Here is a 16424-nt window from a genome sequence, read left to right as displayed (position 1 = left end):
ACGGAACATGACAGTCCGTATCCCACAACAACCTCCTCCTCGTGCAAGCTCCATAAGCATCTAGCGACCTGTAAGGCATGTAACAACGAGTCAACAACAAAGTTGAGTGAGTTCACGTTTGGTTGTTTAGTTTTAAGTTGTTCCCGAAAACGTGGTTTGTCTTTCGTTGGCGTAATTGCCGTGGGGGTTACCCCGTAGTTGAAAGTAAGATTAACCAGTTCATTCTTTATTACCCAAACCATTTCCATGATTAGTGGGGGCTTCCCTATGAGAACCACTAGACCGTACCATATCGACCACTAACGCAAATAAGTTGTGCCCTACATCAGTGTCTATCATCACTGACGGTTTGCCATAGTCCATTAGTACACGCCCGTCCGACTGGCACGGTGTGAGGTTTGTTAAACCTAATAGCGCTATTAACTAATGACCCGCTCGCCATTGGACTCGGCGATTAAGTCGATATAAAAATGAGGGACTTATGATAGAGTTTTGTCTAGTAAGTTTTAAGGTTGTTGTCCTACCCTAGGAGGACGAACGTACGTAGTTCTACCCAAGGAGAATACGCAGGAGTAATATTGGCATCCTACCCAAGGAGGATGGCCGTACATATCCTACCCAAGGAGGATATGTAGATTCAGTTTTAAATTCTTTAACCCATTCCCAAACCACCGGGAATCCCATGCCTTAGAAAGTGTGTGAACTCACCTCGGTTTGCTCGGTTAGATTCTCAAAGATAGCTAACAGTCAAGGTCGGTCAATCACGTCCTAGTATGATTACCACTTAATTTATTAGTGACTTCAAATAAGCCCAAAATCCCTATACGCATCTAATACATAACATGCATCACTTCAACGGTTTATGCCCATATAAACTTCCCATCTATTCCCCACTCATAAACAAATATACGACATTGCACATAACACTTTTATAGACATATAACATGTTATATTACTCTCGGATAACCTACCCGACATTTAGACACGCAAATCACTACTTATGTTGTTTCAGCTTTTATACTCAGAACTGGGCTGTATTCGGGGATTTTAATAAAATAGTTATCTTATTTCAAAAATTCCCAACTTTTTACAGAAGATGCTAAACGACCCAGATATTATTGTGTAAAAATCTCGGGATCCAATTTATTACCAATATTTTATAAAAATTTATTTACTCGACTGCAATCAGATTTGTTACTTTCTGATTGCAGTTTACGGAATAATTCACTAAAATTTAACCGTAAGTCCGATTGACGAAATTCCTGTTGGAGGATCATCCTGACAATGGTGACCATCTCCTGTAAAAATTCCATGAGTTGATTCTACTCAGGTTTCATGTTATGACTCCGAAATCAACAAACTTTTTCTGCAGTAAAAATGCAGCTTGAGCTGCTGTCCAAAAACAGTCTTTTAAAAATAGTAAACGACCTCGAAAAATTACGATTCCAGTGCCATTTGTTTGATTATTCCAAAATGCATATTTTAGGCTTCAGAAAATCAGTTTTTCGATTTAAAACGGTCCAGTTACAGCCTGTTGAAGTCGGGTGGAAATACAACTCAGCAAGCTGTTTTCATTGTAAAAGTTACTAAAAACGCATCAACAAAGACCCTAACCATGGTTTATCGATGATTTGATGTTCAAACCTCAATCATGCTTTAACCAACCCTAAACCAACCAGATTTCATCTTCATACAAACTTTTTATATAGGGTTTTTATGCAGAATTTCATGTTCATCTTTTTAGGGTTCATTTTCTTGTGTTACTTGATTATCATCATTCTACTAAATATCGTAACAAAGAACAAGATGAAACAATGGTGTGAAGGGACTTACTACTAGCACAAGGCTAGGGTAGAAATCTAAAACAAAGATGAAGAGGAAAGATGGTGATAAAGACTTGAACAAGGCTTCCTTGAGAGCTCTTCAACTTGCACTTCTATGGAGGAACTTCAAAGCTTGAAATGAGGACTTGTAGTGAGAAGATGGAGAGTGTGCAAGTGATGGAGGTGGTTTCAGTTTGGGGGAGCCGAAATAGGGAGGGAGAGGTGAGGGTTGGAGTGTGGTTTTAGAAGAAATGATGAGAGGCCTTGGAACTTGTAAGATTTCTTACATGATTTGGCAAGTCCCACAAGCAACACTCTAATTTTTCAGCCAATAGAACAAGGAGGCATGATGAAGATGATTAGGGTGGGTCCCCATGGCTGGAAATCGGTTTGGGGGGGGGGGTAAATTGTAAAAATTGGTAATTAGTAGGTATTTATTTAGAAGGTTAAGGGTATTTTCAAGTATAGTGGGTGTATGTCATGTTTATATGGTGTATGGGGATTTTTGTGACCATAACTAATTAAAAATGATAAAATAATATTCCTGACAATATTTTGGTGTTCCGGGTAATGTCTGGTTGTTCGGTTACATATCGTTCCGTTTAAGCGTTTAATTATTCTGTAAGGTGTCTAATATATATATTTTTGTAACACAACTAATTCCTAACACTCAGGAAAACATACCGGACTATTTAGTAACTTTTCTGTATACTACTAGTATGTTAACACGCACATGTAAGTACGACACAGTAACAGGAAACAGTTAAGTAGTTCAACACAGTCACTAAGTACCTTAATTATCATAAATAAATTGTATGAAATACATGGAATTTGTAACACCCCGAAAACGGGTTTGGTAATCAAACCACGTTAACACTACACGACGGGTAAAATACAGTAAGTGATAAAACTTACCCAGTAAATTATAGTATTTAAATAAATAAATCTAATATATATATATATATATATATATATATATATTAAAAGGATGAGAAATACTTTGAGAAAGCAAAGTATATAAAAAGGCCCGAGATTTAACGGGACTTAAAATAAAACGGGTTGTGAACAAGATAAAGTAACTAGGAAATAAATAACTTAGTACAAGTCTTGTAATTAAATGAAAGAAGTTAGTTTGATGTGAAAATAGTCTAAAAATATAAACTAAAGGGGCTGATTATGTATAAGTGGCCAAACTAGACTTTTATAAAAAAAAAAAAAAGAAATCACACACACACACATCAGTGTGTGCGTGGGGAACGACCAGAGCAGGAAGAAAAAGGGTAAAACCCTAAACTCCACAAAATCTTCTAATTGAAGGTGCAATTGAAGACCAAACTCGGATTTGAATACATATAAACGATCACCGAGCTAAGGGGATCGTAAGGTATGTCGAAATTTATAGTTTGGTGATATTTTGAGTTTGTGATAATCATGCATGAATGAAATTTTAGTGTGAATGATTGAATGTTATAGTGAAATTGACACTAGTATAAGTCTAGGAACGAACCCTAGATGTGAAATTGGTAATTAAATGTCATAAACAAGTGATTGAAGGATTAACCTTGTAAGTGGTAAATGGGTTTTATGAAAATATGATGAACACTTGAAAAGTGATGGTAAATCTGAGAAAAATTGATGTTACGATGCAAGATTTGATATTGTTCATGAGTGCTAGACATAAGGGTTTGATTTAATGATTGAAACTTGGTTAAAAATATTAGCCATGAACTAAATAGAAGAGGTATAAAAATCATGCCCATAAGGTGCTCGTTAGAATGCCCAAGTGAATCGTGTTGTCTACTAGTTTGTATGTAGAGCTTGATTTGATGATTTCATGAGTAGTGAGTTTATGACAAATCTTGATTTGTATGAAATTAAACATGATGGTGTATGAGAATCACCAAAATATGTTAATTTTAGTTCTAGTTCTTAAATTGACAAAGATAAATTTGAGAAGATGATAAAATTAGGATTCATATGATGACTTCTTGAAATGGATGAGGTTTTTGACATCTCTTAACCTACAATCACTATGTTATAGGTTTCTAACCATTACCAAGAGTTTAATAAGGGTTTTAGCTATGGAAATGGGTTGCATTTGATGGTTTGGGTCGAATTTAAAAGGACCCTAAACATGATTTCCGCAGCTTTTTATATGGATTTTTACTAATCTTAAAAAAATCATATAAAATCAACCGTTTATCCGTTTCGGGTGTTCCATACCTTTTCGGAAAGCTTATGAAGTAAATTTTTACTGTTTTCAATCATAAGAAACAAATGTGGTTGTTAAATAGGTCAAAAAGGCGAATTAAAACTGCTGTTGAGAACTTGAAAGCTGTTAAAAAAATGAAAAATATAGTTGCTGAGCTGATTTTATAAAAATCATATAAAATCATAGAAAATTCGTTAGAAGGTGTACCTTATATGTTTGCGAAGGTATTGGAGTGTTCTACGATCCATCTTTGAACATGTTGATCTAATTCAGATTTTAAACGGGTCAAAATGGTCAATCACAGCAGCTAAATAGAAAATCGCTGCACATAAATAATGTTTTTATTAACCAAGAAAAAGACATAGGATTGTATATACTTGCTTTAGGCATGAAGTATTGATTGTTGGGAACAAATGACACTTTATGTGACATGCTTAAAGTGTTTAAAATCACTTACTAACTAGTTGTATAAGTAACTTCACTAACGGGTCAAACGGTTAGTGAATGAAAAGAATTATGGTGTGAAACTAATTGTTGAATATATGGCATGTTTTGATTGATAAGTGTGTAAAAAAAAGGGGTCCATAGGGTGTTGGCCATTATATAGGATGACCAATCTAACCATCTTATGGATGTTATGATATAGTTGACTCTAAACAAGCTAGGTGGGAGCTTGGAAAGGAACGGGTCAAACGGATCATGGATGCGAAGAATGTTTGCGCGAACGCGAGGTAAGTAAAGCTTACACCCATTTGTAGTAAACGTATGTATTTTATAGATGATAAATGTGACAACCGATTACATTCGAAATTGAAGTTCCGACACTAAGCAATATGAGTCGGAACGAATAAAAATGATCAAAACCATGGTTAATGGTAAAATGGACAAAAGGGTAATTTAGTCGTGGATCGACTAAGAATTTATAAGATTTCTTTAAGGTTACCTTATAGCGAAACTAGTAATGGGAAAAAAGGGTAAATTAGTCACATGTTGACTATATGTAAGTTGGGATTAAAAAGAATACCCATGGTGTAAGCCATAACGAGTTAGATACGTAAGAAGAATGATCTTGTAGTTAAAACTTGAAATGGGTTGAATGGGATATTAAAAGCCATGATTTGACATAAGTATAAATGTTTGGTCATAAATACCAAATGGGTCAAATGGTGGTGATGACACTATTTGACAATATCGACTAATGTTTGGTTGTTAAGTTAAATGTTCGCAGGAGTGAACGGGAAGTGGATTATTGCGTTGCTATAAAGTAGCGGCTAATAAAAGAAAGGTACAAAACGGGTCTATTTGTTGACTCGAGCCAGGTACGCATTAATTAGATCATGGCGATACGCGTAATTGAATTTTAGAATATAAGTTACTATGAAATATAGCGATGATATCGCTACATTGAATATTTGGTCAAAAGATGGTTAGAACTCGTTGGTAGTCGTCAAAAAGGAAGGAATTCCGTAGACGAGCCAAACGGGTCGAATAATCAAGTAAGGCATGGTTATTGTTTCGGATTATGATGGTTTGATGGTTGATTTTGAATATTTTATAACATATTAGAAATATGAGGTTTTAACGAATTAGTATCATAGAAAACTGAAAACCGAGAGTTGGGTCTTGGAGTAATGATCAAACAAAACAAAACCTGACATTCCAGGTGCTACCGTAAATTACGGTAGAACCGTAAATTACGGTGGTTGTGATATGGTTTACGGAGCAGATCTCCTGGTTTACGGTGACCAGACACTTCCAGGTCTCACCGTAAATTACGGTGATACCGTAATTTACGGTGGATTCAGAATCACTTTTTATATTTTTGTTATTTATAATGTGGCATTAAGCCTTGGGATTATATTATTATATATCAACGTCAAAACTAATGATTTTAACGGTTTTGATCATAGGAGAATGCCAAGAGTGCCCGGATGAAGATCAAGCTCGATGAGGAACCGAACACAATAAAATCTAACACTCGGGATTAAAGCTTCCGCACGGCGTTACGCCATTTCTTTTAAACAACGAACTTATCTATATTATGTTGAAAACTTTTAAGTTGTAAAAGTTTTAGATTACTTGTATTTTCTAAGAATACTTAATCGAAATTTCATGTTTATTTTCGTTATTTATACGAAAACTATAAAAATTATAACATGGGTGTTACAAGTTGGTATCAGAGCTCATGGTTAAAGAGTGAGGTGTGTTCGGTTCGAGGCTTGATCATAAATCCGGTAAGTACATGTATGTTAATGGTTTAGTGTGCTAAAGTGTTGTAAACAACACATAGGGTTATCGTGTAATACACGTTACCTTAATTAAAATGATTGATATAGTTAATAAAAATACGCGTGTTGGCGCGTATAGAAAAAGCCTTGTATTATAATACGGGTGATTATTAAAGTTGATATAATTAACTCTTGTAAATGTTTCAGTTGAAGGACACTCGCATCTAAAGATAGCGGAAGTCTAACAAATTGTTGACTTGACGAAGGGACGGTTCAAAGTACGACAAGTAGAACATGCTCACCAAGGACCTAAATCGCGTAACGATCGCGAACAAGGCTAACGGCAAGAGAAGCCTGACAGGACAAGCATTACCAGGTGCACATTTTTATAATTTTAATTGCACGAATAGAAATATGCAACAAATACATAGAATCTGATAGTTGCATATGTAAATAGAAAAACTTGGAAAAACCTGAATAGAATACCTATTCGGGATATTGTTTCCAAGAGAAATAAATAGAGGTGTTACTTACATGGGGCGTGACGTGAAAATTATAAAAAGGTCATGTATGTCATGTGTTGATCGCCTACTCTGGCCAAGTAGGTAGTGAACACATGATACCATGAACTTTTCATAATGGACATGCTTACATCCGATGTAATAAGGACGGGGTAAGTGGGACAAATTAAAGGTACCCAAATGAATCAAATAAGCAAAATATGTGATCACAATGTAAACGCACAACCGAGTGACGGAAGCGTATTACATTAAGATAATGAGCCTGGGTGAAGGGACAAAGAAACACGTAAGATAATCAGACATGTATTGGGAAGGGGTGTACTTACACTCGAACCCGGAAAATGCAAACATGTAAAATGATGTAGACATGTATTGGGAAGGGGTGTACTTACACTCGAACCCGGAAAATGCAAACATGTAAAATGATGTAGACATGTATTGGGAAGGGGTGTATTTACACTCGAACCCGGAAAATGCAAACATGTAAAATGATGTAGACATGTATTGGGAAGGGGTGTATTTACACTCGAACCCGGAAAATGCAAACATGTAAAATGATGTAGACATGTATTGGGAAGGGGTGTATTTACACTCGAACCCGGAAAATGCAAACATGTAAAATGATGTAGACATGTATTGGGAAGGGGTGTACTTACATTTTAACCCGAAGAATACAAATATGACTCTTAACGGGCCGATTTTGTAAACACCAAATTTGAGAACGAAGTAGGAATATAAAAGTGAAACGAAGTCATAATACATACCGTAAGGGTTGCAATAATAACGACTTTGGTAAAACACCCGGTTGGTGGGTAAGGATTTAAACACATGCGTAGACTGAGAAACAGGAACGCGAAATAGAAAGTCAAAAGACTCGGAATATGAGTCATGACTAAAAGATGATAAGAATTTTCGCAAACATAAATTTTGGTAATTACGTTCAACCATTTCAAAGTTGGATGGGTCAAATAAAGAACGAAGTCTGACATTCATGGGTGATGAAAATTCACCTAAAATGAGTCAAACGAGTCAATTAAGGAAAATGGAGGGGCCAAAAAGGACCTACGGGTCAATAGTGTAAAGCAAGGGAACAAGTTATGATTCCCCGCGTAAAATGAAAACGGAAAAGAATAAATTATGGATTGTCAATTTCCATAATATGAGTAATTGACATAGTTAAAAAGGAAAAACGTTAAACTAAAATTTAGTTTTAGTAAGAAACAATGTTTTAACAAACATGAATACTATAGACGAATTTGGAAATAACAAATATCAAAGAGTATGAGTCTTAACATCGATAGGTGCAAGACGATATATTCGAAAAGTGGTATTTTCGAAAATGAAAGGTTGATATAAGTTAAACATGACGTGACACGATCACGGTCAAGAAATGCAATGTGAGGTGTGATCACATTCTCACCAAGCGAGTGGCAAAAAGAAACCGGACTAATAAGTCTAGTTAGCGAAACCGGTTAAGGTCAGCAATTTAAGTTAAGAAATTTGGTTTGCTTGTAAGCAGTAAATTCGGTATGACTGAACCGAATAAATAAATTTGAAAACAAAGAAAATTGTTGCTAAAAGTGAAATATTTCACTAAAGACCTTTAAACGGGTCAAAGTAACGGATTCACAAGGAATTCGATAGGATATAAAAGCGAGGAATATCGCTAAGTAACTAAACTAGTGGAAATAACGAGATCACGTTATTCCAAGTTGCACTGTGTTGTATGAGATACGTAGACAAAAAAAAAATAACCAAAAAGATGTTACCATACTTTTCTGGTAATACTAATAATTGGATAAAAGTATAAATAATGATTAGAAGAATTCTCAGCTCAAATACATTGAGTTTAAACTCAATGAATTATGTAAGAAAAGGTTTCGAGGACGAAACCTCTTTAAGGGGGGTAGACTTGTAACACCCCGAAAACGGGTTTGGTAATCAAACCACGTTAACACTACACGACGGGTAAAATACAGTAAGTGATAAAACTTACCCGGTAAATTATAGTATTTAAATAAATAAATCTAATATATATATATATATATATATATATATATATTAAAAGGATGAGAAATACTTTGAGAAAGCAAAGTATATAAAAAGGCCCGAGATTTAACGGGACTTAAAATAAAACGGGTTGTGAACAAGATAAAGTAACTAGGAAATAAATAACTTAGTACAAGTCTTGTAATTAAATGAAAGAAGTTAGTTTGATGTGAAAATAGTCTAAAAATATAAACTAAAGGGGCTGATTATGTATAAGTGGCCAAACTAGACTTTTATAAAAAAAAAAAAAAAGAAATCACACACACACACATCAGTGTGTGCGTGGGGAACGACCAGAGCAGGAAGAAAAAGGGTAAAACCCTAAACTCCACAAAATCTTCTAATTGAAGGTGCAATTGAAGACCAAACTCGGATTTGAATACATATAAACGATCACCGAGCTAAGGGGATCGTAAGGTATGTCGAAATTTATAGTTTGGTGATATTTTGAGTTTGTGATAATCATGCATGAATGAAATTTTAGTGTGAATGATTGAATGTTATAGTGAAATTGACACTAGTATAAGTCTAGGAACGAACCCTAGATGTGAAATTGGTAATTAAATGTCATAAACAAGTGATTGAAGGATTAACCTTGTAAGTGGTAAATGGGTTTTATGAAAATATGATGAACACTTGAAAAGTGATGGTAAATCTGAGAAAAATTGATGTTACGATGCAAGATTTGATATTGTTCATGAGTGCTAGACATAAGGGTTTGATTTAATGATTGAAACTTGGTTAAAAATATTAGCCATGAACTAAATAGAAGAGGTATAAAAATCATGCCCATAAGGTGCTCGTTAGAATGCCCAAGTGAATCGTGTTGTCTACTAGTTTGTATGTAGAGCTTGATTTGATGATTTCATGAGTAGTGAGTTTATGACAAATCTTGATTTGTATGAAATTAAACATGATGGTGTATGAGAATCACCAAAATATGTTAATTTTAGTTCTAGTTCTTAAATTGACAAAGATAAATTTGAGAAGATGATAAAATTAGGATTCATATGATGACTTCTTGAAATGGATGAGGTTTTTGACATCTCTTAACCTACAATCACTATGTTATAGGTTTCTAACCATTACCAAGAGTTTAATAAGGGTTTTAGCTATGGAAATGGGTTGCATTTGATGGTTTGGGTCGAATTTAAAAGGACCCTAAACATGATTTCCGCAGCTTTTTATATGGATTTTTACTAATCTTAAAAAAATCATATAAAATCAACCGTTTATCCGTTTCGGGTGTTCCATACCTTTTCGGAAAGCTTATGAAGTAAATTTTTACTGTTTTCAATCATAAGAAACAAATGTGGTTGTTAAATAGGTCAAAAAGGCGAATTAAAACTGCTGTTGAGAACTTGAAAGCTGTTAAAAAAATGAAAAATATAGTTGCTGAGCTGATTTTATAAAAATCATATAAAATCATAGAAAATTCGTTAGAAGGTGTACCTTATATGTTTGCGAAGGTATTGGAGTGTTCTACGATCCATCTTTGAACATGTTGATCTAATTCAGATTTTAAACGGGTCAAAATGGTCAATCACAGCAGCTAAATAGAAAATCGCTGCACATAAATAATGTTTTTATTAACCAAGAAAAAGACATAGGATTGTATATACTTGCTTTAGGCATGAAGTATTGATTGTTGGGAACAAATGACACTTTATGTGACATGCTTAAAGTGTTTAAAATCACTTACTAACTAGTTGTATAAGTAACTTCACTAACGGGTCAAACGGTTAGTGAATGAAAAGAATTATGGTGTGAAACTAATTGTTGAATATATGGCATGTTTTGATTGATAAGTGTGTAAAAAAAAAGGGGTCCATAGGGTGTTGGCCATTATATAGGATGACCAATCTAACCATCTTATGGATGTTATGATATAGTTGACTCTAAACAAGCTAGGTGGGAGCTTGGAAAGGAACGGGTCAAACGGATCATGGATGCGAAGAATGTTTGCGCGAACGCGAGGTAAGTAAAGCTTACACCCATTTGTAGTAAACGTATGTATTTTATAGATGATAAATGTGACAACCGATTACATTCGAAATTGAAGTTCCGACACTAAGCAATATGAGTCGGAACGAATAAAAATGATCAAAACCATGGTTAATGGTAAAATGGACAAAAGGGTAATTTAGTCGTGGATCGACTAAGAATTTATAAGATTTCTTTAAGGTTACCTTATAGCGAAACTAGTAATGGGAAAAAAGGGTAAATTAGTCACATGTTGACTATATGTAAGTTGGGATTAAAAAGAATACCCATGGTGTAAGCCATAACGAGTTAGATACGTAAGAAGAATGATCTTGTAGTTAAAACTTGAAATGGGTTGAATGGGATATTAAAAGCCATGATTTGACATAAGTATAAATGTTTGGTCATAAATACCAAATGGGTCAAATGGTGGTGATGACACTATTTGACAATATCGACTAATGTTTGGTTGTTAAGTTAAATGTTCGCAGGAGTGAACGGGAAGTGGATTATTGCGTTGCTATAAAGTAGCGGCTAATAAAAGAAAGGTACAAAACGGGTCTATATGTTGACTCGAGCCAGGTACGCATTAATTAGATCATGGCGATACGCGTAATTGAATTTTAGAATATAAGTTACTATGAAATATAGCGATGATATCGCTACATTGAATATTTGGTCAAAAGATGGTTAGAACTCGTTGGTAGTCGTCAAAAAGGAAGGAATTCCGTAGACGAGCCAAACGGGTCGAATAATCAAGTAAGGCATGGTTATTGTTTCGGATTATGATGGTTTGATGGTTGATTTTGAATATTTTATAACATATTAGAAATATGAGGTTTTAACGAATTAGTATCATAGAAAACTGAAAACCGAGAGTTGGGTCTTGGAGTAATGATCAAACAAAACAAAACCTGACATTCCAGGTGCTACCGTAAATTACGGTAGAACCGTAAATTACGGTGGTTGTGATATGGTTTACGGAGCAGATCTCCTGGTTTACGGTGACCAGACACTTCCAGGTCTCACCGTAAATTACGGTGATACCGTAATTTACGGTGGATTCAGAATCACTTTTTATATTTTTGTTATTTATAATGTGGCATTAAGCCTTGGGATTATATTATTATATATCAACGTCAAAACTAATGATTTTAACGGTTTTGATCATAGGAGAATGCCAAGAGTGCCCGGATGAAGATCAAGCTCGATGAGGAACCGAACACAATAAAATCTAACACTCGGGATTAAAGCTTCCGCACGGCGTTACGCCATATCTTTTAAACAACGAACTTATCTATATTATGTTGAAAACTTTTAAGTTGTAAAAGTTTTAGATTACTTGTATTTTCTAAGAATACTTAATCGAAATTTCATGTTTATTTTCGTTATTTATACGAAAACTATAAAAATTATAACATGGGTGTTACAGAATTTTGAGGGTTGTCACACTTCATACCATTCAGTTTTAACAAATATTTAAACCGATTTTTATCAAAAGCTTTGGTATGTAAATCAGCTTTCTGTTCGTCAGTGTGGATTTTATCAATTCGTATCAACTTTTTCTCGAAGCAATCGCGAATAAAGTGATGACGAATTTCTATATGTTTAGTTTTAGCGTGATGTACTGGATTCTTTGTTATATTTATAGCGGCCTCATTATCAACAAAAAGAGGTGTGTTAAGAAACTGCAAACCGTAGTCGCGCATCTGTTGCTGTATCCACAGGATCTGAGAGCAGCAACTGCCAGCAGAAACGTACTCCGCTTCACATGTAGATAGCGCCGCAGACGTTTGTTTCTTACACTGCCAGGTAACCAATCTAGGTCCAAAGAACTGGCATCCTGCAGTCGTTGATTTTGTATTGACTTTGCAGCATCCGAAATCCGAATCGGAATACCCTTCAAGCGTAAAGTTGCCTTTTCTAGGATACCACAACCCCAATGTAGGAGTTCCTTTCAGGTAGCGTAATATCCTCTTCACAATAATCATGTGCGAAGCTCTCGGGTTAGATTGATATCTTGCTGCGAGGCACGTTGGGTACATGATATCAGGACGTGAAGCAGTTAGATATGTCACACCCCCAAAATCCACACGCTGAGTACCACCGCTTGGAGGCGTGACATGACCAGGATCAAGCCACCAATCATATCGAACATAATGAGTAATAATAAACGTAAGTGTATACCAACCCACAATATGAAAGGTGTTCAAATAACATAGTTCAAGTAGCGGAAGCATAGCATAAAATCCAATGTAATTATTAAGTTTTCAACAGTCATAAGTGTTTATCAAAACATCCACGATCCATGTCCACAACGACTGCGCCTCCCGTGCAAGCTCCAGGTGTACCTATGGTCCTGCAAGGCATGTAGCAGAGAGTCAACAACTAGTTGAGCGAGTTCACAGTGGTTTGTTCAGTTATAGTAATCGTATTGTAAATCGTATGTTCGTTTAGTAATCCATGTATCGTATGAATTTGTATAGCAGCCCTCTAGGCATGTGTGCGAAGATTAGTGGGAGTTTCCCCAAGTATTCTAGACTAGGTATATTTGTATCGCAACCCACCCGGCATGTGTGCGAAGTTTAGTGCATGGTTCGCAACCATTCTAGGCATGCGTGCGAAGATTAGTTCTATTATCGTAGCCATTCCCGGCGTGTGTGCGAAGAGAAGTATTTGTATCACTAGTCTAGCAGTATTTACCAATAACCTTCCTCTCCAGAGGCCTAAAGTACGTAATCCCGATAATGCCTTAACTATAAGATATCTTCCAAAACCCATTCCCGACCCTGGGAACCCCATGCCTTAGTAAGAGTGTGAACTCACCTTGGTTTGCTCGGCAGATACACAGAAAGCTCAAGTTTAGCGGCTAGTGGTCAACCACGTCCTAACATGGTTACCATACAAGTCAGGTTTTGGTTTCGAGTAGTGCACATAAGTATCACATAAGCTAGCAGGTGATTAACACATATCGATAATGGCAAACACACGGTGCACGTAAACATATTAGCAGTCAATTCCATAACATCTGATACTTGTACGATCCAAAGGTAAAGCCCAATAACAGGCGGCCCAACATGTTGTACGTTCAGCACAGCCTTGTGCGATCCACAACATGTTGTGCGATTCAATTAAACACCCGGCCCAAATAACAGCCCGATCAAACATACAAACGGCCCAATAACTAACTATAGGTCTTGTGCGATCCGGACAGCTTGTGCGATCCGGTCGACTTGTGCGATCCATTATGGGTTGTGCGATTGGAACAAGTCCAGCCAAACTTGTCAACCTGGCCCAATCTGTTAAACAACTTGTGCGATCCAACAGTCTTGTGCCACTGAGGACCCCTTGTGCGATTGAGGACCCCTTGTGCGACTGACCAACTTGTGCGAATGGACTTCTTGTGTGATTAGTTTAAACATCCGAATCTTATGCATATCATTTATATAAAATCAACAGTTACCAATCATACCATAAATCGGTCAAGTCAATCAATCAGTTTCCTATTTTCGTGGTTAACAATCAACAACTAACCAGTTTCAACTTAACCATTAATCGATCAAATGAGGGTTTTATCATCTTAATTCTTATAAACCCTAATTAATCATAATCATGAACTATAATTCAAAACACTTAAACATATTCATCTAAGGGTTTCAATCATCTCATGATACTTCATACTCGACCATATAACAATTCGGTTTCATATACATGAAGCCGATTAACAAGCATTCGGTTCTAGTTCATCACGTAAACAATTCGAAAGCAAGCTATGATAGCCGATTATCATCATCACACACATCCGATTCACAAGAACATAATCACATAACATCATTGTTCATCGTAATATACAACACTTAATCATTATATCAATCATGGAATCATAACAACATGAACACTAACCGATTGAGAGGGGGATGGAATGAATGATTGATCCGAACAAGTAAAATCTTCGATAGTGAAGGTGGGTGCTGCCGTCGAGTTCGTGAGGGAGAGAGAGAGCACTAGGGTTTGAGTGGTGTTGTGTTTTGGTAAAGTGTGAGATGGTTACTAACACCCTAATTGTTATGCGCATAAAAGAGAGTGGGCCGAACCCTCACTTGGGCTGCCCATTTGATCCGAATGCAAGAGTGTAGCCCAAATGGGCTTGTGCGATCGGGTGAGTGTTGTGCGTTTGGGCTTGTTTGCATACATACATATATTCACATAACATATAACACATATCATCTCATTAAATTAGCATATCAAATAATTACACCAAGTTCACATACGTTACATTAAGCACATGTATAAGTTCGGAAATACGAGTTGTCACATTATCCCCAACTTAAAGAAATTTCGTCCCGAAATTTGGTACGTACTCACTGAGGAAGCTAGTTATGTCGCATGGTTTTCCTGGGGTGTCACATCCTCCCCCCGTTGATCTGGAATTTCGTCCCGAAATTCCGTGGTAGCTTCAGCCTTAGTGGTGGTTGTACTGTTTGCGAACAATTGGGGGTACTTTTCTTTCATCTGGTCTTCGCGTTCCCAGGTGAACTCTGGGCCACGACAGGAGTTCCAACGAACCCGAACAAGAGGTATTCTGGTGTGCTTGAGGACCTTAACATCCCGGTCCGTGATTTCTACTGGTTCCTCGGCGAATCGCAACTGCTCGTCGATAGTGAGCTCCTTCAAAGGAACTATGAGGGTCTCATCTGACAGACACTTCTTTAGATTCGACACGTGAAAGACGTTGTAAACTGCACCGAGTTCAGCTGGTAGGTTCAGTTTGTAGGCCACCTTGCCTATTTTTTCTATGATCTCGAACGGTCCGACATACCGCGGATTGAGTTTGCCTCGTTTGCCAAAACGAACTACCCCTTTCCAGGGTGAGACTTTAAGTAGCACTCGATCCCCAACCTGGAACTCGAGTGGTTTCCTGCGCTTATCAGTGTAACTTTTCTGACGGTCGCGAGCCGCCGCCATGCGTTGCCGTATCTGAGCAATCCGTTCAGTAGCATCAACTACCATTTCTGGACCTGTGATGTGACTATCCCCCACCTCTGCCCAATAGAGAGGTGACCGACATTTACGTCCGTACAATGCCTCGAATGGAGCGGCTTGAATGCTGGTGTGGTAACTGTTATTGTACGAAAACTCCACCAAAGGGATATGTTTTTCCCAGCTGCTGCCGAAATCGATAACACATGCCCGAAGCATGTCTTCTAGGGTTTGAATCGTGCGCTCGGACTGTCCATCCGTCTGTGGGTGATAAGCTGTGCTCATGTCTAATCGAGAGCCAAAGGATTTGTGCATTGCTTACCACAGTTCTGAAGTAAATCGTGCATCACGATCCAAAATAATAGAGGTTGGCACCCCGTGCCTTGAGACAACCTCCTTGAGATATACGTCTGCTAGAGTGGAGAACTTGTCCGTTTCCTTTATAGCTAGCAAATGTGCAGACTTTGTGAGTCGATCCACGATCACCCAAATTGTATCATTCCCACGCTGGAATCTAGGTAGGCCAGTAACAAAATCCATGGAAATTTCCTCCCATTTCCATTGTGGTATCTTGGGTTGCTGAAGTACGCCTGATGGTTTCTGATATTCCGCCTTGACTCTCGCACAA

General features: G+C 36.9%; 2 long non-coding RNA genes across 5 annotated transcripts; both read left to right on the top strand.

The window, feature by feature from the left end:
• Positions 1-2851: 2851 nt before the first annotated feature.
• LOC110889694 lies at positions 2852-6163 on the top strand. Of its 2 annotated transcripts, XR_002563846.2 has the most exons (3): positions 2852-3207; positions 4682-4766; positions 5264-6163. It is a non-coding gene; the product is annotated as an uncharacterized LOC110889694 (long non-coding RNA). The 2 variants fall into 2 exon arrangements; XR_004882872.1 differs by having other exon boundaries at positions 2855-3207; positions 4682-6163.
• A 2711-nt stretch (positions 6164-8874) lies between these two features.
• Positions 8875-12207, top strand: LOC110889693. Of its 3 annotated transcripts, none has more exons than XR_002563843.2 (3): positions 8875-9250; positions 10726-10810; positions 11294-12207. It is a non-coding gene; the product is annotated as an uncharacterized LOC110889693 (long non-coding RNA). The 3 variants fall into 3 exon arrangements; XR_002563844.2 differs by having other exon boundaries at positions 8885-9250; positions 11308-11973; XR_004882871.1 differs by having other exon boundaries at positions 8884-9250; positions 10726-12207.
• Positions 12208-16424: the final 4217 nt, after the last annotated feature.

This window comes from Helianthus annuus, chromosome 16, assembly GCF_002127325.2.
Source record: "Helianthus annuus cultivar XRQ/B chromosome 16, HanXRQr2.0-SUNRISE, whole genome shotgun sequence".
Taxonomy (NCBI): Eukaryota; Viridiplantae; Streptophyta; class Magnoliopsida; order Asterales; family Asteraceae; genus Helianthus; species Helianthus annuus.
The sequence above is the reverse complement of the archived record's forward strand: the minus strand, read 5'-3'. Positions and strand labels throughout refer to the sequence as shown.